The following is a 22652-nucleotide window of genomic DNA, read 5'->3' on the forward strand; positions in this document are numbered from 1 at the left end:
CAGTTTCCTGGTCTGTAAAAAGAGGAGTTTGGATTAGATGTCCCCTAAGGTCCCTTCCAGCTAGAAATGTCTGCTCTTAAGATTTGGTTGAAAGAATCTGAAAGCACTGCAAAGATATTGTATCTGGGGCTGGGGAAGTGTGAGAGGGCAGAATCCCTCCAAAGCACTCCTGGAAGATCTCTCTGAGGCCCCAAAGGCGCCTGCAGTCCCCCCCCCCCGCCCTCCCCTGCCAAAAACACACACACACACACACACACACACACACACACACTTATCCCAAACAAATTCCTCAGGCTCACATCATCCCAGCCCTTCTTCCTTCAGACAGTGCTTCCTGGCTGCAAGGTTTCTTGAATGAGTTCCCTGCCTCTGATGTAAACGTGCCCTATGAGTCCCCAGGGTGGTAAGTCGGCTGCTGGGAACTTGTTGTCAATCATCACTGTTACAGTTGTGCCTGGGGAGGTAAGCATCCCTACAGAGTCAATGACTGAGAGGGAGGAGCCAGGCAGGCTGACCTGGCCACATATAGAGGAGATTCTGGGCCTGTTTGCCCGTTCTAAGTGCTTACTCATCTGTACCAGGAGACAGGAAGGCTTAGGCAGCTGCTACTAGCCTAATGGTGATGACCCCTCAGGGACAAAACAAGAGTAGGCTGGGGAAGGCAACCAAAGTACCCAAACAGGTGCCTTGATGTCTCAGAACAAGCAGAGGCAGATTCCCTGTCAGACTGACTATTAGAAAAGAAGAATTGAGATTAAAGCCCCAAACAACCTTATTTTATCATCCCGTCCCCAAGAAACTCCTGTCTAGGATCTTCCAGGGAGATTGGGGGTAGTCCCAAGACTGATCCAGGTTTCAGGCCTACTTTAGAACTACAGAATCAGAATTTTCTACTATTGCTAGAAAAGAACTTAAAACATTCATTCATTCATTCCCCAAGCATTTTTTAGGCATCTCCTATAATCAAATTCATTTCCTCGTTTCACAGATTCATTGAAAAAGTCACAAAGACAAAACAGTCCTTTCCCTCTAGACATTTTTGTTCTTTTGAGGGTGAAACTGTATGAATGCAGATAGGAATCACATATATACAAGGACAATAAAATGTAATTTTTTTTAGGGGGTAGGGTATTAGCTTCTTGGTGGGAGGGGTACATTAGGAAAGGCTTTAGGTAGCATGCGCTGCTTGAGCTGTCTTAAAGGAAGCTGGGGATTTCATGAGGTAGAGTGGGAAGAGAGCATGGAGGATAGACATATAAATAAAGTCCAGAGAGGTTAAAGTGATTTAATTAAGGTCTACACAAAACACTAGTAAAGATTTGGAACTAGAACTCCATTTTCCTGATTACTTGATTATCTGAGGACTGTGGAGTGCTACCACTCAAAGAACCATGGTGGAGGGGGGGGGAATAAAAAAAAATAATGAAAAACAATTTCTTCTTTCAAGGATCTTAGAGCCTACCAGGAAGGAGACAATAAATATAAAAATAACTACACTATAAGGCAGAAGGTGGTCGGTGTTATAGGGAAGGTATAAAGGGAACACAGAGGAAGGAGAGACAACTTGTGAGTAGGTGGTGGATCAGGGAAGAAGAGGATAATCTTCTGTAGTTCAGACAAGCTGGAGCCCTAGGATTGTGTATAGCTCTTCAGAACTTCATGTGTAGTCTTTGATATAAGCATGGAGGCAGGGAAATGTCATTCGGAATGAAAGGGCTTGGTTTCATATCCCAATTTTTGCCACTTACCACCTATGAAGCTACACTTTGGGCCTCAGTATCCTTATTTGTAAAATGAAGGGATTGGACTAGATAGCTCCTAAGGTCCTTTCAAGTTCTAAATTTATGACTCTATCAGTATCATTGATCAATACATTCTAGTTGAACCCCACCACGATATCACGAGACAGTGCCATATAACATTTATTTATATCATCATTCCTCTTTAACTGTCCCCTGGTAATATTGTTTTTGCCTAACATTATATTTTTGTGGAACCAGTTAATCCTGTCATTCAAGGCATATCTATATATTAGAACTTACCAGTTACAATTTGAATACGGATTTAGAATGTGAGATCCTTGAGGCCAGGGATTGTTTCATTTTTGTCTTTGTACTCTTAGTATCTAGCACAGTGCCTAACACTTAATAAGGACTTAATAAATGAACATTTTTTGCCTGATTGATAGAACTTAGGTTGTCTCCCCTAACCTATGGGAGGAAGAAGTCAAACAGTCACACATATCTGGAGAAAGGCTGCTGATACAGATTCAGGAGATGGTGTGGTACAGTCTAAAGACCTAGATGTGCAGATAGGACATGTGTGAGGACAAGATATGAAGCTGAATAGGCAAATATCTAATTCGTTTTTTTTTTTTTTGTGGGGCAATGAGGGTTAAGTGACTTGCCCAGGGTCACGCAGCTAGTAAAGCAAATATCTAATTCAATTCCATGAGTCTTCTTTGAGTGCTGAATCCTTTTAGAGTTTTCTGGTGTGAAACAGAGTAGGTGGTGGAAGAGGCCTATGCCATTTCATACTCTATCCATGCAAATTTATTTTTATTCTTGGCCAAAACTACAAGAAAATGCTTGAGGCCAAATAGAGGCCTCCAGGCTCAGACTGGCAAAGAGAGAAGCTTCCAGAAATTCTTGGATGTGTGCCTGTTATAGATGACTTTTGGAACCCTAAGTGGGGCTTTGACTGGCTCTCATTCATTCATACTGGAGTTTTTTCTTTGCAGAAGTGAATGCCCCCAAATTGTAGGGTAATAATGAATATAGCAGAGACAAAAATGGAGAAAAGTCTACTCTGAGTGTAACAGTCAAAATCTGAGAAGATATAAGAGAGGCAGCATGTTACAAGATGTCAAAGGTCCTGGGTTTGAATCCCATCTCTGCTACTTACTGCCTGGGTGACCTTTGATAAATCACTTAATCTCTCTGGGCTTTGGTCTCTTCAGTCTAAAAAGCAAAGGAAATGGCCTCTAAGCCCCTTCTCACTCTACAAATACAATCTGAATTAAATTTTTGATTTGGTTTCCATAGTGACCATTCCACCACTTTCAGAGTTAGTATTGCTGTTCAAAAGCTATTTTGAGGACATAAATGTAATGTTAAAATCTCTTTTGAAACTGTGGTTGAATAACATTGATGAGTTTGACAATCCTTGCCAACAGCTAAGCTCTTAGACTTAGTTTTGACTGTGAGTATATATCTTTTGCTCTAATCACCTCCCTCCTCCCCAATTTTCTTGTTGTGGCCCCTTCTATGAAGCAGGACATCCCTAACGTGACTTTCCCCAATAAGATGTGTCTTCTTGCCAGTTCTGAATCACTGAGTTATTGGGCCTGGATACTCTGCCCTCAGTTCAGCTTGCCCTTGTTCAACCAAGGAACACTAGAATCAAGGCCTGATGAGTTGACCTTGTTGAGATGACAAAGAAGAGCAATTCAGGCACCAGAGAGTCGATGCTGACAACAGAAAGCAAAGAAATAGATTGTGACTGCACTCCTCTTCTGATATGGATTATAGGATTCTGTTTATGAAAAATTTCACATACTGTTTGGCTTATATTCCCTGCCTGTCTACAGCAATTTAAAATGCCCCCAAATCCACTGGGTAGTGTGAAAGAGGAACCTTTCTTGGGTGCTCTCCAGCTCAAATTTAGCTGTCAAGAGACAGATGACACTTTCTGAAGACAGTAAATGGGGAATTATCATAGAAAGAAGGAAAGAAGGAAGGAAGGAAGAAAGGGAAGGAAAGGAAAGGAGAGGGGAGGAAAGAAACATCCATTAATTGCCTACTATGTGCCAGATACTGTGCTAAGTGCTTTATAAATCTTATCTCATTTGATCCTGGGAGGTAGGTGCTATTATTATTATTATTCCCATTTTAACAATGAGGAAATTAAGGCAGATAAAAGTTATTAGAAATGATCACAAGGCTTCCTAATTTGCTTCAAAGCTCAACTCAAGGGTTACCTTCTACATGAGGTACTTCTGGAATCCATAGCCACTAAAGCCTCCCTCCACAAAATAATCTTCTATCCATTGTATATCCTCACATATATACATGTTACTTCTCCTAGTAGAATGCAAACCTCTTGAGAGCAGAAACTGTTTTGGGGTTTGTCTGGGTTTGTTTGTTTTTTTGGTATCCCTGACACCTAGAATAGTGCCTGGCACATAGTAGATACTTAATAAATATTTGATTGATTGATAGAGTCCTAGATTTAGAATGGAAACCCATTATTTCACAGATGAGGAAATTGAGGCGCAGAGAGGTGAAGTGACTGTTCCAAAGTCTTATAGATAGTAAGCAGAAGAGAAGAGTATTGACCCCCAGATCCCCTGGTTCCAAGTCCGTTTCTCTCTGCTGTGCCATTTTGCCCCCCCCCCCCAGTGGTAGAAGAGGCTCTTAGAGATAATCTAATCCAACCTGTTCACTTTAAATCATCTTGATTACTATAAATACCTAAATTAACTACAAAAGACCCATGAAAGAAAATGCTATCTACATTCATAGATAGAAGTATGTATAGAATGCTCTCTACACACACACACACACACACACACACACACACACACACACACAGATATTTGTGTCTAATGGTACTAATGGTAGCCATCTCTAGGGCAGGGGGAGGGGGAGGGAAGAAAAAAAGGAGAAAAAAGAAATTTACATAACTTTATTATATATTTAAAAGAAATTGAAAGTTGTACATAATAGATTTGCAATTTCATGTGCAATCATCCTTTTTTCCCTATTCTACTATGTTATGGAAATGTTTGTTTTATTTCTTAAGTTCACAATAAAATAAATAAAACTAAAAACAAAAACAAGGGAGCCAATACCCAAAGCCACTTACTAGTTGTGTAACATAAGGCAAATGACTTTATCTCTCTGAGGCTGTTTCTTCAACTATAGAACTAGGGAACTCAGTTAGATTATCTTTAAGATCCTTTCTAGCTCTAACCTTCTATGAGCCCAAGGGATTATGAGGTACAATGTCACAGACAAGTAAGGGTAGAAAGAGACAAAGGAGGGACCAGGACTCAAGGGTCCTTGTTCCTGTTATAGAGCAGCCTCCAATTCATTATCTATTTCATCATATCCTATTGGTAACACCATATTAAAAAATAAAATAGGATAATTATAGTTATCTGTATGTTAATAAATAATTAAAATGGGGCAGATAGGTGGCACAATGAATAAAGCACTGGCCCTGGATTCAGGAAGACCTGAGTTCAAATCCGACCTCAGACACTTGACACTTACTAGCTGTGTGACCCTGGACAAGTCACTTAACCCTCATTGCCCTGCCAAAAAAAAAAGTAACTAAAATTGAAATGATCCAATTGGGTTGATAATCGAGCTTCTATGTCTTGGTCTTTTAGATCTGATGATGGTAACGTCTTTAGGAATTTTCTGAATGTCATTTATTTGTTTCTCTTTCAAGTTTTTTTGATAACTACAATTGATCAAATTGATTTGTTAACCAGAATAACAAATTAGCTCTAGGTAGGAGTTAGGAAATTAACCCTCTAGAATATAGGAAAAAGAAGGAAATAGAAGAGAAACTTTCCTCTTCTACTATGCTCCTGACCCTTCTCTGCTTTCGATTTCACCATCATCTACTCTCACCAGGATTGTGCCTGTAGCTTAGAGGTATAACTAGGACAAAGCAACCAAGGCTTTGTTCCAGGGTACAGTCATCACCTCCACTCTTTCCGCCACATAACAGTGATTGAACTGATTACCTAACTAGCAAGAATACTTAAAGTAGGTGCTATTAGATAGCACCCCAATTGAACTTCTTACTGGTCTAGCCCATCTTGCTTCTTCCTCTGCCCAGCTTCCTCCCCTGCCCCAACTCCTTCCCACCCTTTGGCAGCCACCCTAACAGTATTTTGAAGTCTTTGCCCATGATGGTCAGTGTCATAGTCTCTTCCACTTTGGGGCCCTATGTTTGTTTCTTTTCACTCTGTCAACTGAATTTGTCTTCAAATGTTTCACTTTAGACATGTTTTCTGATGCATACTCAAGACATTAAACTTCCTAGTTTGAGCTCTAATGTGTGGAGAAGAAATTTGGTGCTTCTAAGCTACATGGATGCCATTAAGTATATGAATACATATTTAATGTGAATTAGCTCAAGGACTATGATGACTCTCTATAACTTGGATTTAAGTTCCAAACTCTTCTTCAGGGTCAGTCAGTCAACAGTCAAAAAGCATCTTTTAAGCACCTACTTTATGTGAAACTCTGGGTATATAAAGCAAGGCAAAAGTTTACATTCCAATGAAGGAGAGAACATGTTTACACAATTAGATGTAAAGAGTAGTTGGAAGGTAAATTGAGAATGGCAGTCACTGGCAGCTAGATAGACAGGGAAAGGGCTCCTGAAGAAGCTTAAGCTGAATCTTTTTTTGGGGGGGGGGCAGGGCAATGAGGGTTAAGTGACTTGCCCAAGGTCACATAGCTAGTAAGTATCAAGTGTCTCAGGCCGGATTTGGACTCAGGACCTCCTGAATCCAGGGCCAGTGCTTTATCCGCTATGCCACCTAGTTGCCCTTTAAGCTGAATCTTTAAGAAAGTCAGAGAAATCAAGAAGTAGAGCTGGAGGGGCAGAATATTCTAGACATAGGGGATAGCCAGTTTGAAAAAAAGCATGGAGTCAAGAGATGGAGTGTTGGGTTTGAGGAGCTATAAGGAGGCCAGTGTATCTGGTCCCCAATAATCTAAAACCACCTCACCTATCCAGCCTTATCTCCCACAGCTTCCTCCCAAATCCTCTCTCTTGCAGCCAGCTTGATTCCCCATTACCTTCTCTACTGGGCCATGATCGCTCTCATCTCTAGACCTTTGCTAATGTTATTGCCCCTGCTTGGGATGTCTTCTCCCCTTGATATGCATCTGTAAAAATCTCCTTAATCCTATAAGGTCTGGTTTATTACCCACTTCTGTCATGAAGTCATACCCACCACCTCCAAACTACATTGACCTCTCTCCTTCAAAATTACCCGAAGTGCTTAATGTCTCATTTTACTATTTGATGACTTTCAGTTTTGTAGATTACATATCATCTTATATTGTTCCTAAATTAGCATTCTGTAGTTCTGGTCTCCCAGATTGTAAAGCTCCAGGAAGGCAGATCTTGTGTCTTATCCAAATCCCTTTTTTTTTTAAACTACCATAACACTTGGCACAATGCTGAGTACCTAAGGAACAAAGAAGTGCTCCTGAGAATAGAATGATTTGAAAACCAGCAGTCCATATGGGGAAGCCCAGTGCCTTCTCTACCATATCAGGATTACCTAAGCTACAAGAAGTTTCCAGCTCTAACTCTGTGTCCTGATCACCTGAGAAAATGCTTATTTTTCAACCCCATTTTATTGTGTAATGATGCGACAGTACAGCATTATGACAACTGGCTTCTAACTTATCCCTAAATTATGTCATCCTCTTGCTCAAAAATCTTCAGTGGTTTTCATTACAGAAATAGAGGAAAGAGAAGGGAAGAAGAGAGCAAGCATTTATCAAGCATCTATTTTGTGCCAGGAACTGGGCTAAGTACTTTACAAATCTTATCTTGTTTCATCTTCACAATAACCCTGTGTGGTAGATGCTATTATGATTTTTATTTTACAGTTAAGGAACCCGAGGCAGACAGAGGTTAAATAACTTCTCCAGGATCACACAGCTAGCAAATGCCTGAAGCCAGAGTTGAACTCAGTTCTTCCTGACTCGAGGCCCAGCAGTCTATACATGTAGCTGAAAAAAGGCCCATCTCCTTAACTTGGCATTTGAGGTTGGATTCAAACTATCTTTGTAGGCATATTACTCAATGCATTAGTACAATTGGCCTGTTTGCTGTTTTCCAACATATCCCATCCTTCTCCTCTTCTGAATCTTGTGTTTTGTTAAACCTATAAGGTCCCTCCCCACAAATGCCCTCCCTCTTTATCAAGGTCCTTCTAATTCTTTAAGGTCCCTGTCAACTATTATCTCCTACAGGAAGGATCATTATAAGCAGAACTGATCTCCCCCTTTTTAAAATTTTGTGCCATTCACATGACATTTATAATTTGTGTCCTAATAATTTATGTACATCTCATATACTCTTGGATGGAAGGCGGGGCCCCGTTAGCACCTTCACACTGCTCAGAGCTTTGCCTATAATAATAATGACTGACATTTACATGGTACTTTAAGGTTTGCAAAGAGCTTTGCATATATAATTTCATATAAGCCTCACGACAACCTAGGGAGGGAGGTACAACAGGCATTATTATTATTTTACAGATAAGAAAACTGATGTTTTGAAAGGCAGATGATTTATCTCTATTTGCCAAGTTTCAGGGACTGGATAAGAATGTGGGTCTTCCTGGATTTCAAGCCCATTCTGAGATCTTCTATACACTGACTTATATACATAGTGGGGTGCATATAGAGGAAGCTACAAAAATATTTCTTGATTCATGGAATTCATGACCAAATGAATAGATGCAAGGGTCTGACTGCTATTTTGGATTGGAAAAAAAAAGGTGAGAGAAACTTAAGGTGTTTCTATAGTCCAGTAATTACTAATGCCTTTTAATTTTATACAAAATTCTAAGTTGCAAGGTTTGATTGTTACAAGCCTCACTCCTTCCCTTGAAATATGATTAATTTGAATAAATTTTAAAAGTTCCAGAATAGTAAAATAATTGATGTCAGAAATTATATTGGTGAATTTTTTTAAATCCCAAAACTTATTTCAAGAAAATATAACTAACTGAGTTCCACCACCAAGAAAAGGACCTAGTTTTCATATTGCAATTATTTAGAGCACTTACCCTTGTGGTGTCTGATTCAGAAAATTCACACCCCCTTGAGGAGAAACATTAGAGGACTTACCTCTTTCACTGCCAGGGGTACATGTAATTCAGGTGCAGTTTGTTCCTTGATTTTTTTTTCTTCCACTGGGAGATGGACTGTGGCACTTTAATGGGAAAGGATTATGTATATTATTATCTAACTCAAGAGGTGCTAAATTCTACATAGATTATACTCAGTTACCTGGGTTCAAGGATAGGGAGAGGCAGAGATAAGTAAAATCCAAATAGGATTCCAAGGCCTCACTTTGGGTTTAGCTTCCCAACAAACCTTTCACCAGAGCCCCAGCAAAGAGCCTCTCTGGTTTTGAGTTTCAGCAATTTGTATTTTTCTGGTAGTTCTTGTCTAAGAAAAGTGAAATGTCCAAGATTCAGGCAGTCAGTCAGAGGGAAGAGGAGGCCCAGCAAGGAGCCAGAATAATCTGCCAACTAGACAATCATTTCCTTAGTAACTGAGACTTGATTTAATTTCCTTTAACAGATGCAATCACCAGATAAATGTTGCTCTAACTGTCACATCTGTATTGAAAAATGTGTAATATTCCAATTCAAAGCACCAGTGCATTTGAGATAATGTTTGTGAAAGGGCTAGAAAAATTGTAAAAGGCTCTACAAATGCACAGTACTATTATTTGGAAACTAGGAATTACAAGGGGCAGCAGCAATTACATGATCAAGTGGCAGTTATTATAAATAACAGCTGAGAAGTACTATTTCTAGAAGGGAAAAATGAAGTTAAAATGTTTTAAACTTTTTAAAGGGATTGCTTCTTCTAACATTTGCTAATCCTCTAAGACATTCCACAAAGTCTCTCATGCTGCCCTCATGGAGAATGGGAAATGTGGTATAGATGTCAAGATTGCTAAACCTGGAACTAGGAAAAAACTGTTCAAATCCAGCATTTGACACTTTAGCTATCAGACCTTGGGCAAATCATATTAGACCTTATGTTCCGCATCCTAGAAATCATTGCCCCGTAGTACTTACTTTCTAGGATTGTTGTGAGGATCTGCTAAGATAATGTATCCAAAGTGTTTTGTAAACTTTGAGGTGTGCAATATAAATACTAGTTATTATTATTCTTGATAGCAGGAGGATAAAGAGGAAGAAGACTATTGAGACTGAATCTCCCAATCTCATCCAAATTGGAAGTCCAGAAGCCACACATGGGCCTAATCCCACTGCTGACCAGAATGGAAGTTTTGACCATTTCTGACCTGACTGATTTACTCTCTTTTAGGCAGCCTAGTACCCTCCCACCCTCTACTCATAGGGCTTACCATGCTGACCTAGTGTAGACACTTGGATGTAGACATCTAGTATAGGCACCTAGTATAGACACATACTATAGACACCTAGTGTAGATGCTGACCTAGTATGGTTTAAACTCCACTGCAGCTCAGTACTCCTAACTTCAAATGATCTACTAGCCTCAGCTTCTCCTAATAGCAGGGATTATAGGCACACCTGGCTAAGTATCAATTGTTGTTGTTGTTGTTATTATTATTATTATTATTATTTGGTGAGGCAATTGGGGTTAAGTGACTAGCCCAGGGTCACACAGCTAGGAAGTGTTAAGTGTCTGAATCCAGATTTGAACTCAGAACCTCCTGACTCCAGGGCAGGTGCTCTATCCACTGCGCCACCTAGCTGCCCCTATCAATTGTTATTATTAAAAGAATGGCCTGGGTAATAGTATAGTTGATCAAATTTATAGTTGGATGATGATGGCACCCAGAATATTGATTAGTAGACTGATGCCAACCTGGAGGGAAATCTCCAGTGGCTTGTTGCAAGGCTTTGTCCTATTCTACATTTTAATTGATGATTTGTAAGAAGACAGAAAACAGAGTAGCTCAGTGAAAAGAGCTCTGGAGTTTTAGTCAGAAGGTCTGGGTTCAAATTTGGCTCTGCTACTTTCTATCTGTATAAACATAGGCAAATCATTTAACCTCTGTGATCTGTACCCACTATCTCACAATGTTTCAAATAGGAAAGTGTTTTTAAGCCCTCAAATACTATATAAATATGGACTATTATTATCAGACCTGCAAGTAGCACAATACTGGGAAAGTTAGCCAATATTTAGATGATAGAATCAATGTTGTAAAAGACCCTGATCAGCTGATCTGGATCTGACAAGAGGACATATGTGGACCAGAATAGAAACAAGGACAAAACCAAGCAAACCATTTGTGATTGTTCTACAGAGTGCCCTATTTGGGCATGGTTGTTCAGCTGAGGATGAATCTACTGAATTATGTGATCATCCAACACATACTTCTTCATTTAGTCCATAGGAATAGTATGAGATACTTTGTTATTACTTTGTTGTGACTTTATCATTGCATCCTTTTTAAAATAAAGATACATTATGCTCATTAGATTTTTGTAATTAGATAGAAAAAAATGAAGTGTACAAGTACTGAATAAAGCAGGGATAGGGTTGGGAAGGGAGACCTTAACAGCAGTTTTCATGTGGAAAAGACTTGGGGGTTTTAGTTGATAAAAGCTCAACAATGGAGCAGCATGTCTACATCAAGAAAGATAAGAGTCTCATTATACTCTGGTATGGTCATACAATGGGTATAGTTCTAGGTGCCACATTTAAAGAGAAATGTCTATTGAAAAGTAGTCATGGGGGCAGCTAGGTGGTGCAGTAGATAAAGCACTGGCCCTGGATTCAGGAGGACCTGAGTTCAAATCCGGTCTCAGACACTTGACACTTACTAGCTGTGTGACCCTGGGTAAGTCACTTAACCCTCATTGCCACACACACACACACACACACACACACACACACACACACACACAGAGAAAAGTAGTCAAAATGATGTAGAATCTAGCAATCAGGTCATATGTGAGACTATAGAAGAAATACAATGTTCTTGCTGCCTCTTACTATTCAAAACCAAGATGGGCTACTTTGGGAGACAGTAAGCCCCTTTAAAAATGCTCCAACACGGATGAAAGATTACCTGTAGGAATTGTTATAAAAGGGATTCCTACTTTGGGGGAAAGACTGGATGAGATAATCTTGAATAACCCTTCACCTCTGAGTTCTGGGATTTCATGATTCCCTCTGGGAACTCATGATTCATGCATTTTTAAGCATGTCTCAACACATTTGTAAATGAAAGAAGGCAGGTATTTGTATAACTGAATTTTGTTTGATCTCACTAAGGCAGTGACAGCTACCTCTAGAACAAGGACTGAAGGGTAAAAAGAAGACCCATTTTACTTGAAGTTACTTAATTATCAAAGGCATTGGCAGTATGACTCAAAGCCAGAATGGTCTGAATTGTGGGACCAACAAATTTGGACTTAGAGAGTTTGATTTTTTAATTGAGAAAATCTATGCTAGTTACAGACAATGCAGGAGAAATGAAGAAATATTTTGGTGCGGTGCTACCCAAAGTGGATTTTGTAAGTTTTTCTGATTTGTCTGGGGAAAGACGCCAGGAAGGAAAAAAATATTTATTAAGCACCTGAAATGTGCTAGGTACTATGCTAGCTGATTCACAAATATTATCTCATTTGATCTTCACAATAACCACGGGAGGTAGATGCTGATTTTACAGTGGAGGAAACTGAGACAAGGAAAGGTTAAATGATTTACCCAGGGTCACACATCTGGTGAGTGTCTGAGGCTGGATTTTAATTCAGGTCTTTCTGACTCCAGGTTCAATACTCTACTCTTCTACCTACATGCCTCTATTTCCTATTTTTCCACAGTGTATATAGGGAGAAGGGAGGCCATTTTCCCTTTGTATTGACCGCTGAGTTTGTTTTCATTCCTTAAGATGTAGCATTAAGATCAACACTAAACAGTATATAAAATTAAATGTGTTCCCAATACATGGAATATTAAGCTCTTTGGTTTTAAAAATAAATCTGAATTTGTGATAGGTTTTCCAAGTGAGCATTACTTCTCTCTACTACTTCCCTCCTTCTCCATTGCCATGGTTGTATTTGACAAACTAGCCGTCCATCTGTATTGATTTTCCTCTTCCAGATTCTGGCAGAATCTTCATTCCCCTCAGGTAAGATGCCATAAGGGAATGGTGCATATGTAATATAACTAGCCGGTGAAAGATTTTTCTCTGTTAAAAAAAAAAAAATAGATGCTATCCTAAGTTCTAACTGATAGGGAAAGGGAAGCACTCAGATTTCAAATCCAATCTAAGATAGAAAATGAAGTGTTCTCTCCTCTCCTTTTCCCTGGAAATACTAAATTCAATTAGAGCAAAGCCTAAGGAATGTGAAGGATTTAGCTAGCTCACTGGTAGAAACAATACCACTTCCCCAATCTCAAAGGAAAAATATGTATGACTTAAACCAAAATATTCAGGCTTTGTGTTCCCTTGCTGCTGATTTAGTCTTAGCTTCACATAACCTGGAACTCTACCAAATCTAGAGATATAACACAAGACTCACTCCCTCTGTAAACTGGCAGTACTGCTTTCCATTCTCTGGCCTCACTTGGCAATCCCACTTCTTTCTGAGTGTTGAACCTGGCTTCCCCAAGCAGATTGTTAGGTTTCTGAGGGCAGGGATCATGGCTTATATGCTGGGCAGCAGTAAAAGCTCAGTAAATACCAGTTTGAGTAATTGGCCGTAGAAAAGAATTGGAAGAGAAAGCCCAACTCTGGTTGTTTGTATCCAAAGGTTATGGGATACACAAAATAGCGTACTAAGTCTTGAGTTACTAATAGTTCCTTAGGATCTATATGTTTTTCACTCCAGGCACCCTCCTTTCTTTACCCTCCAATTTAACTATCCTGAGTCTCTGGCTGGAAATGGGAATAAGGAGTTGTGTTGGGGGGTGAGGGGAGTGAAGGTAGAGAAGGATAATGAAGAAGATTGTGCTCATTTGATGGGATGAACCACTGTTTAATGAGTCATTTGTCAGACAACAAGCCACTGGAAGTCTATAAAGGAAATAACAGATATGGTTCTTTTGCTTTAAGGTAGATTGTATTTTCTACTTTTTGTTGTTCAGTCATTTTCTCAGTCATGTCCCATTCTTCATGATCCCATTTGAAGTGTTCTTAGGAAAGAAACTAGAGTGGTTTGCCATTTCCTTCTCCAGCTCATTTTACAGATAAAGAAACTGAGGCAAACAAGGTTAAGTGATTTGCCCAGGGTCACACAGCTAATAAGTGTATGAGGCCAGATTTGAACTCAGGAAAATGAGTCTTCCTGACTCCAGGCCTGGCACTCTACCACTGAGCCACCAGCTGCCCCTTTTTTTTAATTGACCTGGTACTTGCTACCATCTCTCCTGTTGCCAAAGAAATAAAACATTTGCTCATTTAAGGCAAATTCTAGGCTCTTTAGGATTCTTGTTATAACTGCTTCATGTCAGCTGAATATTCTCAGAAAACGGTGATCATCAATGTCAATGTCTTTGTCTTTTTCCATTTCCCATTTTTAGACATTGACCAACGTGTTTAAGTAGGTCAAGTTAATTCATTCACCAAGCATTTATTAAGCACTGTTTATGTGCAAAAGATACAAAAAAACAAAACTAAAGACTCCCTGTCCTCATGGAGTTTACATTCTACAGTGGGTTTATAGCATTTACACAGATAAGCTAAGTACAAGATGATTTGAGGAGGGGAAAGGCACTATTTAAAAGGATTCCAGTAGGAATTTAAAGGTTTAATAAGTATATGCAGTTCCTTGTCAACTTTATCCTTCTTACTTGATGTTAACTTTGATCTTTGCTGTAACTAGTCATGGGTAGACTGCTCACAGATAACTGATTCTGCTATGATCCCCACATCAGTAACAAGTTATTTCCTGTCAGTTAAGATTGAGATATTTTCAGGGTGGGTTTTTTCCCCTTTGGTGATGTTCCAATTCCCTTCTTGAAGGAAGTATTCATGATATATGTGGCTTCTGAGTAGTCTGTGAGATTTGGAGCCTTTTTAATCTTTTATACTTGAACTCTATTTTTCCATCATAGTTTTGCCATTTTCTTCTATGCCCATATTCATATCAAAGTAGCCAAATACCAAAGTGTATATATTGACAAGATTTATTTTCTTATCAAGTATTTTGTGTATTCTTTTTACCTCTTCATCTTCATCCTTTACAATAGATGTCAGTGTATACGCTGCAACTATCTTCAGTAGAAGATGAGTGAATATCCTAAGAAGTTATATTTCTTATTTTGGGGGGCATAAATGGGATCACTACCAACACCTTTGTTTGTCTTAGAATCTGTAAGGCATCCTGTCATCCAGTTAAAATTTTCCTTTTTGCCTTCTAGTTTCATATATCTTGAGATTTCATATTGATATGGGGTTTGTTCTTTCAATTGTTAACTTATTTGATATTGGGAATGTATCTTACATTTTAGTACCTACGGTTAATATATATAAAGCAACTATAACCTCTGTTATTCCTGGCACCCTCAATCCCCTTTTCTGCTTCATAAAAACTCCAGAGAGGAGGAGAGAAAAATATTACAGTTTTGTCTCACAAAACAGCGAAAAGCAGTAGAAGCAAAAATAATCCTGTGGAAAGCTTGTCGTTAAGACCAATCTAAGCCACATCATTCCAGGAGGATTCAGAGATGAAACTAGCAGAAGATCCACAAATACATGAAAATTCAACAAATTTGAGAGCATTCATATGATGATTCTATTTCCATTATCAATTAGAACCACCAAATTTAGAATCATGACCTCAGTCCCTATTGTGATACAGTAGAAAACAAAAATCATGTGTAACGATGTAAAACCAGGAAAAGTGGTTAGAACAGAACAAGGATAGAGTTAATCTATGCTGCAGATGATGATCTTTTTTTTTAAATTTAATTTAATTTTTTTTAGAATAGAATTTTATTTTCCAAAATATATGTAAAAACAAATTTTAACATCAATTTAAAAAAAAATTGTTCCAACTTCTCTTCCTCCTCTATTCCCACCCCCACCCACCAGAACTCAAGCATTTCAAAATAAATTATACATGAGTAGTCATGGAAAACATTCCCACATTAGCTAGGTTGTGAGGAAAAAACAGTCAAAAAACTCCCAAAACTTCAGACTGAGGAATTGTCAAAGAGAAAAAACATTTTTTTTTTTTAAATGTGTTTCCAGGGGCAGCTAGGTGGGGCAGCGGACAGAGCACCGGCCCTGGAACCAGGAGCACCCGAACCCAAATCCAGCCCCACACACCCAACACCCACCAGCCACATGATCCTGGGCAAGTCACCCAACCCCAATTGCCTCACCAAAAAAGAAAAAAAAAAAAAGAGAAAAGAAAAAAAAATGTGTTTCCAACTATTTCAGATACTATCACTTCTTTCTCTGTAGATGGGTTGCCATTTTCATAGTCCTTCAGGGTTATATTGGACCATTGCCTTGCTGAAAATAACCACATGCTTCCCAGCAGATCATTACACTATTGCTGTTATTTTGTATACAGTGCATTTCACTCTGCTTCAGTTCATGTAGGTCTTTCCAGGGTTTTCTAATAGTATCCTGTTCATCATACCCTAAATAATGTACCTTAAACTTGACAAAGAATTTTCTTCGTATTAGCCCAGCAAAGTCATCATAACTATTTCCCTCCATCCTATTCCCTTCCCATGATATTTACTCTATTTTCCATCTTCTTTTAAACTATTCCTCCTCAAAAGTATTTTACTTCTGACTGTCCCCTCCCCTACTCTACACTCCCTTTTTTTCCACACTTCCTTCCTTATCCTCTTCCCCTCATACTTTCCTGTAAGGTTAAATAGATTACTCCTCCCAACTGGGTGTGAATGTTATTCCCTCCATGAGCCAACTCTGATGAGTTTAAGGTCTTTGAGCTAATTCTATGTTCCAAATTTTCTTCCTCCCTCTCTCCTCAACCCTCCCTATGAAATCAAGCAATTCAATATTTCATACTTGTGCTGTTATGCAGAACGTCTTCACCTTCCTTGAAAGTATTTTGCTTTTTACTACTCTCTCCCAGAATCTGCCTTTCCCTCCTTCCCCTCCCCCCCCTTATCTCCCTCCCCTCCCTCAGGGCAAAATATATTACTATACCCACTTGAGTATGTATGTTAGTCCTTCTTTGAGTCAATTCTGATGATATTAAGGTTCAATCACTCCCCAATTCCTTCCCCCTCTTCCCCTCCCCTCCATAAGCTTTTTTCTTGTTTCCTTCATATGAATAACCTCTCCCCAGATCATCTCTCCCCTTCCCCCTCCCCCAGTCTATTTCTCCTACCCTCAACCCTATTTTAAGGATGTCATTATGGGTTAGTTAGGTGGCACAGTGGACAATGCACCAGCCCTGGACCCAGGAGGCCCCAAGCCCAAATCCGGCCCCATACATAAGACACCCCACAAAGAACAAAACATAACTTCCCTTCGTATTCAGTTCAGACCTGTGTCCTCTGTATTATCTTCCCATATAGGAATGTTAACAGTTTGATCTTTTAATATCCCTCATGAAGTCTTTTTCCTGTTTTCTTTTTATGCTTCTCCGGGGTGTTGTATTTGAAAGTCAAATTTTCTATTCAGTTCAGGTCTTTTCATAACAAATGCCTGAAAGTCTTCTTTCTCCTTGAAGTTCCATGTTTGCCTCTGAAAGAGGATGCTTAGTTTTGCTGGGTATGTGATTTTGGGCTGTAGTCCCAGTTCCTTTGCCCTCTGGAATATCATATTCCATGCCCTCCGGTCCTTTAATGTAGAAGCTGCTAGATCTTGCTTTATCCTTATTGGAGCTCCACAGTATTTAAATTCCTTTTTTCTAGCTGCTTGCAATATTTTCTCCTTGACCTGGGAGTTCTGGAATTTGGCTATAATATTCCTGGAGGTTTTCCTTTTGGGATCTCTTTCAGGAGGTGATCGGTGGATTTTTTCTATTTCTATTTTAGCTTCTGCTTCTAGAATATCAGGGCAATTTTCCCTCACAATCTCTTGGAGGATGGTGTCTAAACTCTTGTTTTGGTCATGGTTTTCAGGTAGTCCAATGATTTTCAAATTATCTCTCCTAGATTTATTTTCTAGGTCAGCTGTTTTTCCAAGGAGATATTTCACATTGCCTTCTATTTTTTCATTCAATTGGATTTGCTTTACTGTGTCTTGGTTTCTCATAAGCTCACTAGCTTCCATTTGTTCAATCCTAATTCTTAGGCAATTATTTTCAGCAGACAGTTTTTTAATCTCCTTTTCCATTTGGCTTTTCAAACTGTTGACTTTTTTCTCATGACTCTCCTGCATTGCTCTCATTTCTCTTTCCATTCCTTCCTCTCTTTCTCTACATCTTCGTTCTATCTCTCCTACTTTCTCTTCAAAGTCCCTTTTGAGAGCTTCCATGGCCTGAGACCAGTTCATATTTTTCTTGGAAGCTTTGGATGTTGGAGCTTTGACCCTATTATTATCTTCTTCTTCTGAGGATGTATTGTGGTCTACCTTTCCCCCAAAGAAGTTTTCGATGGTCTTCTGCTTTCTCTGCCTACTCATCCTGGCTTACTGTTTCTTGGCTTTTTACTCCTTAAAGTGTAGTGCTGCTTCCCGGACACACCGTTCGTGCTACAGCGTGGCCCAGGGGGTGATTGGGCTTCTTCTCAGCCTGCCTGGCTTGTGAGTAATCACAGCCACTTTCTCTTTGACCCGGAAACAGAAGTCTGATTGAACTCTGATTCTCTATGGTCGGAAGCTTGGCGTGCTTTTACCCCTCCCCCACTGGGCCACCACGACTCCATTCAGCCCACTGGTTCAGACCCAGGGCGCTTTGCCCCAACTCCAGCAGATACTGCCTCCACTTCACCCCGGCCTACCTCCGAACCCCCTCACCAGTCCGTGATCGGAGCCTCAGAAGCTGCTGGTGCTGAAGACTCTGACGTGTTGGAAGCACTGTCCCTGGCTGGGTCCGGACCGCGCGCTGAGCTGTTCAGCCTGATCAGTAGGTGATCAGAATCGCCCTCTTTTGCGGAGAAACAGTCTCACTCTGTTCTTATGTGCATTAGGCTGTTCTGGGTTTTGATTTTTACCGCATTATTTGGGCATGAATGGACAGGTTTATCTGGAGCTTGTGGGAGTCACAGCCTCTCCTCCGCCATCTACAGATGATGATCTTGAAGGTCTTGAGGGACTAGTTTTATAAAGTATCTCAGGGAGAAGAAAATAACAAAAGTATGGGAAATAGAATAGATGGCACCCCAAAAATGGTATATGGAAGATATCACCTTTTGAGAGGGAGCTTAGCTTGGTTGGTGTAGTGAATGGGGAGCTGGATTTTCATTCAGCAATACCTGTGTTAAAACTTCACCTTTACCTTAGATGCTTACTATCTGTGTGGTCCTGAATGGGCCTGACTTTCCTTACCTGTAAAATGAGGGCAAAGGATTCATTGGCCTCTCATTTCCCTTCTGACTCTAAATGGATGATTCTTTTTTTTTTTTTTGGTGAGGCAATTGGGGTTAAGTGACTTGCCCAGGGTCACACAGCTAGTAAGTGTCAAGTGTCTGAGGCCAGATTTGAGCTCAGGTCCTCCTGACTCCAGGGCCGGTGTTCTATCCACTGTGCCACCTAGCTGCCCCCTTGATGATTCTATTTTTTTAAAAATCCAAAATGACAAATGTATCTGCCTATTTTTCATCTTTACATGATATTGTGGGATCAGGAGAAGGAAGGAGATGGATGATACTATAGAAAATCCCTTGCCCTATTCAGTATTGAGGACCAAGTGCAGCCAAGAAAGCACTCAAGCCAACAGCAGAGACTGCTCTGGGGATCTGCTATTCTCACTCTGACTCTCAAAGAGCTAGCTGTATTTTTTTTTTCTTAGATTCACCCATTTGTGCATAGTGATGCATATTTTCATCATCACCAGTTTACAGTTGAAAGAGTTAGGGTCAGGGTCAGCTAGGTGGTGCAGTGGATTAAGCACCAGCCTTGGATTCAGGAGTACCCGAGTTCAAATTTGGCCTCAGACACTTGACACTAACTAGCTGTGTGACCCTGGGCAAGTCACTTAACTCCCATTGCCCCACAAAAAAAAAAAAAGAAAAAGAAAAAAGAAAAAAAAGAAAGGGTTAGGGTCATAGAAACTCATGTAATCTAATCCCCTCATTTTTTTTTCAGAAGAAGAAACCAAAGCCCAGAGAAGAAAAGTGACTTGCCCAAAGTCACATGGGTAGTAAGGGACAGAATCAGGATTTGGACACAGGTCCTCTGACTCCAAATAGTGTTCTTTCCACTGACCCATGAAAGTTATATTATGGATTTATCTGATCAGTCTTAGAGCTTTGCCCTTATCATACCTGAGAAAACTTTTCCCCCACCCCCTTGTCTGATCTCTGCTCTTCTTTATTGAGGTCACTTGCCAAGGCAAGTGTACAGTGCTTTATTTATACCATTAGAAAAGAATATAAATAAAAGCATCAAAACACTGGCATGGGCATCTTATCCCAACCCATAAATTCTTCCCAGATGAGGTAGCTTTCTTTCCCTCCCTTCCCCTTTTGGGCAGCACACCAAACCACAAGAACTTAGTTCCTCCTTCTATTTGCTCCCACCTGCAGCTGGTAGGTATTCACCAAAGAAATGTTGCATTCTCAGCAAATGGGTTGATGTCCATTCAGTTGAGATGACTTAGGAACTCAGGACACCTGGGTGCTCCCTGTATTATGTTTGAAGGTGGCTTGAGCAGTTAGGGCAATACCAAGCAGATTAAGTTGGACAATTATTCCTTCTCTGGGGATCCAGTCTGTCTGTATCTTGTATTGTCTGTCTGTTTGTCTCCATGATTACTCAAAAGAAATCAGCCTACCAATCCATAGAGGAGAAACCAAATGTCTATTATAGAGTATATGACATGCATCTGAATAGCTAGCCCAATAAGTTAGTGCATCTATATATCCATAAGCATAGATATCTATAAGTCTCTCTCGCTCTATGTGTGTGTTATATAAATATATGTGCATATATAGATGTTTATATAAATATATGCAGAATAAACTATGAAGAAGAATAACAAGGTCCAGAATTAAATAGTATCAAGAGAGTAGGTTGAATTACATTTGAAAAATTATGCCATGCTTAATGATCCCAAGAGGTTCCCTAATATAAAACCCTATCTTTTAAGTACCTGAGTTCTCATGATGCCACTGCATAGCTCCATTTCTTGAGACCCCACAGTCTCCAAAGAATCAAAGCTGCAAGTTACTCAATGAACAATGGGGAGATGATGGGTATAAGTAGGCCATAGAATATTTCCAAGTGACCTATATACAAGTGTCGTAGGGCATATAGCCAGGAAAAGCATGATAAGAAAATGAGGTAGGCCATCCATGAAGTAGGAGTGAGTCATAATGGATGAGTGGCCTGAGTACTCCATTGGTAAATCTATGGAATATAAAAATCCTCATAGGAAGGCCTCTACAATACTGGATAGATTCTCTGTGGAAGATCAATGGGAGAACAGGAACAGGAATTATGCTGGATGAACAACTGAGAATAGGTTGTTAGCTTCAATGATGGATGGAATATCCACATCAATGAGAACATGGATCCCTGGAGGTATTATTTATGGAGACAAAATTCACACATTTATAATCAATGGAGAGGCCATGTATGGTGGCAGGCACAAAACTGTGGTCTCTGTTACAGGGGAGGATGAGGTTGGCAAATTATTTGAGTTCAAAAGTTCTGAATTGCAGTAAACCTAGAGTTTGCCTGGGTATCTATACTAAGTCCATCACCAATAGGGTGAACTTTTGGAAGCAGAGGGTTACTAGGTTGCCTAAGGAGAGATGAATGGGCCCAGGGCAAAAAATGGAGCAGATTAATACTCCCATGCCAGTCAGGATTGTCATCAGGATCATGAGTGACTGTTACATTGCCAACCTGGGTAAAATAAAACTAGTATAAAAACATTGGGAACAATAATGGAACAATTGAGAGGCAGTGTGGTATAGTACATAGAGCAGTGTACTCAGGAAGGTCTAGGTTCAAATTTTACCCTCAGACTCTTACAGGCTCTATGACCCTTGGTAAGCCACTTAACCTTCAAAAAAGCATTATATATTAGCTTTTATATAAGTAACCTCTCTGTACCTCAGTTTCCGCATCTATAAAAATTAGGAGATTGGAATCGATGATACCTTCCTGCTCCAAATCTATAATCCTGCGACCTAAAAACAAGTACAACTTAATATAACGTCAACTGAACACTTAGAGGTTGCCTCATGAAGTTGTGATCAGAGTAGGGTGGTGTTCATGGAAGGACTTCTTGGAGCACGTATATTTTAAGTCGGGCTGCCCCAGGGTCATCTGCCAAGAGAGCCATACCAGAAGGGAATATCTGCTGTTGCCTTGCTTGCTTTGGTAACCTATACCCCAACACATGACTGTTGAGGCTGTAGTAATTCTTTTTTTTTTTTAAGTGAGGCAATTGGGGTTAAGTGACTTGCCCAGGGTCACACAGCTAGTAAGTGTTAAGTGTCTGAGGCCGGATTTGAACTCAGGTCCTTCTGACTCCAGGGCTAGTGCTCTATCCACTGAGCCACCTAGATGCCCCTGTAGTAATTCTTAAGAGCAGTTTCATTTAAAACTCCCTCCTTTGGCTTATGAGGCATTTACAAATTTCCTCTCTAAGGACCCATTTGGATTCCAAGTCCTTTTTAGCAGCCAGAGGCAAAATGACAGCTACCACACTATCCTCTTCACAGTTGTGGAGTTGGCTATATGCCTCTTAGTTTCTTCCGCATGAGAGAAAAGGCTCCATCACTAAGTGATTGATGAACCCCCTCTTTGGGATGAGGCCC

At 39.9% G+C, this 22652-nt stretch overlaps 1 protein-coding gene and 1 long non-coding RNA gene across 4 annotated transcripts in view; one reads left to right on the forward strand and one right to left on the reverse strand.

Moving 5' to 3' along the window:
* ALPK2 (alpha kinase 2) overlaps window positions 1-22652 on the forward strand; it is a 180892-nt gene that overhangs the window by 27318 nt on the left and 130922 nt on the right.
* Window positions 1-22652, reverse strand: part of LOC122728434 — a 60421-nt gene that overhangs the window by 23998 nt on the left and 13771 nt on the right. For all 3 annotated transcript variants that reach the window (XR_006353286.1, XR_006353284.1, XR_006353289.1), the window contains one exon: window positions 8898-8982. This is a non-coding gene — a long non-coding RNA (uncharacterized LOC122728434). The remainder of the gene's footprint in view (window positions 1-8897; window positions 8983-22652) is intronic.

The sequence above is a fragment of the Dromiciops gliroides genome, chromosome 1 (assembly GCF_019393635.1).
Source record: "Dromiciops gliroides isolate mDroGli1 chromosome 1, mDroGli1.pri, whole genome shotgun sequence".
In the NCBI taxonomy this organism is placed as follows: Eukaryota; Metazoa; Chordata; class Mammalia; order Microbiotheria; family Microbiotheriidae; genus Dromiciops; species Dromiciops gliroides.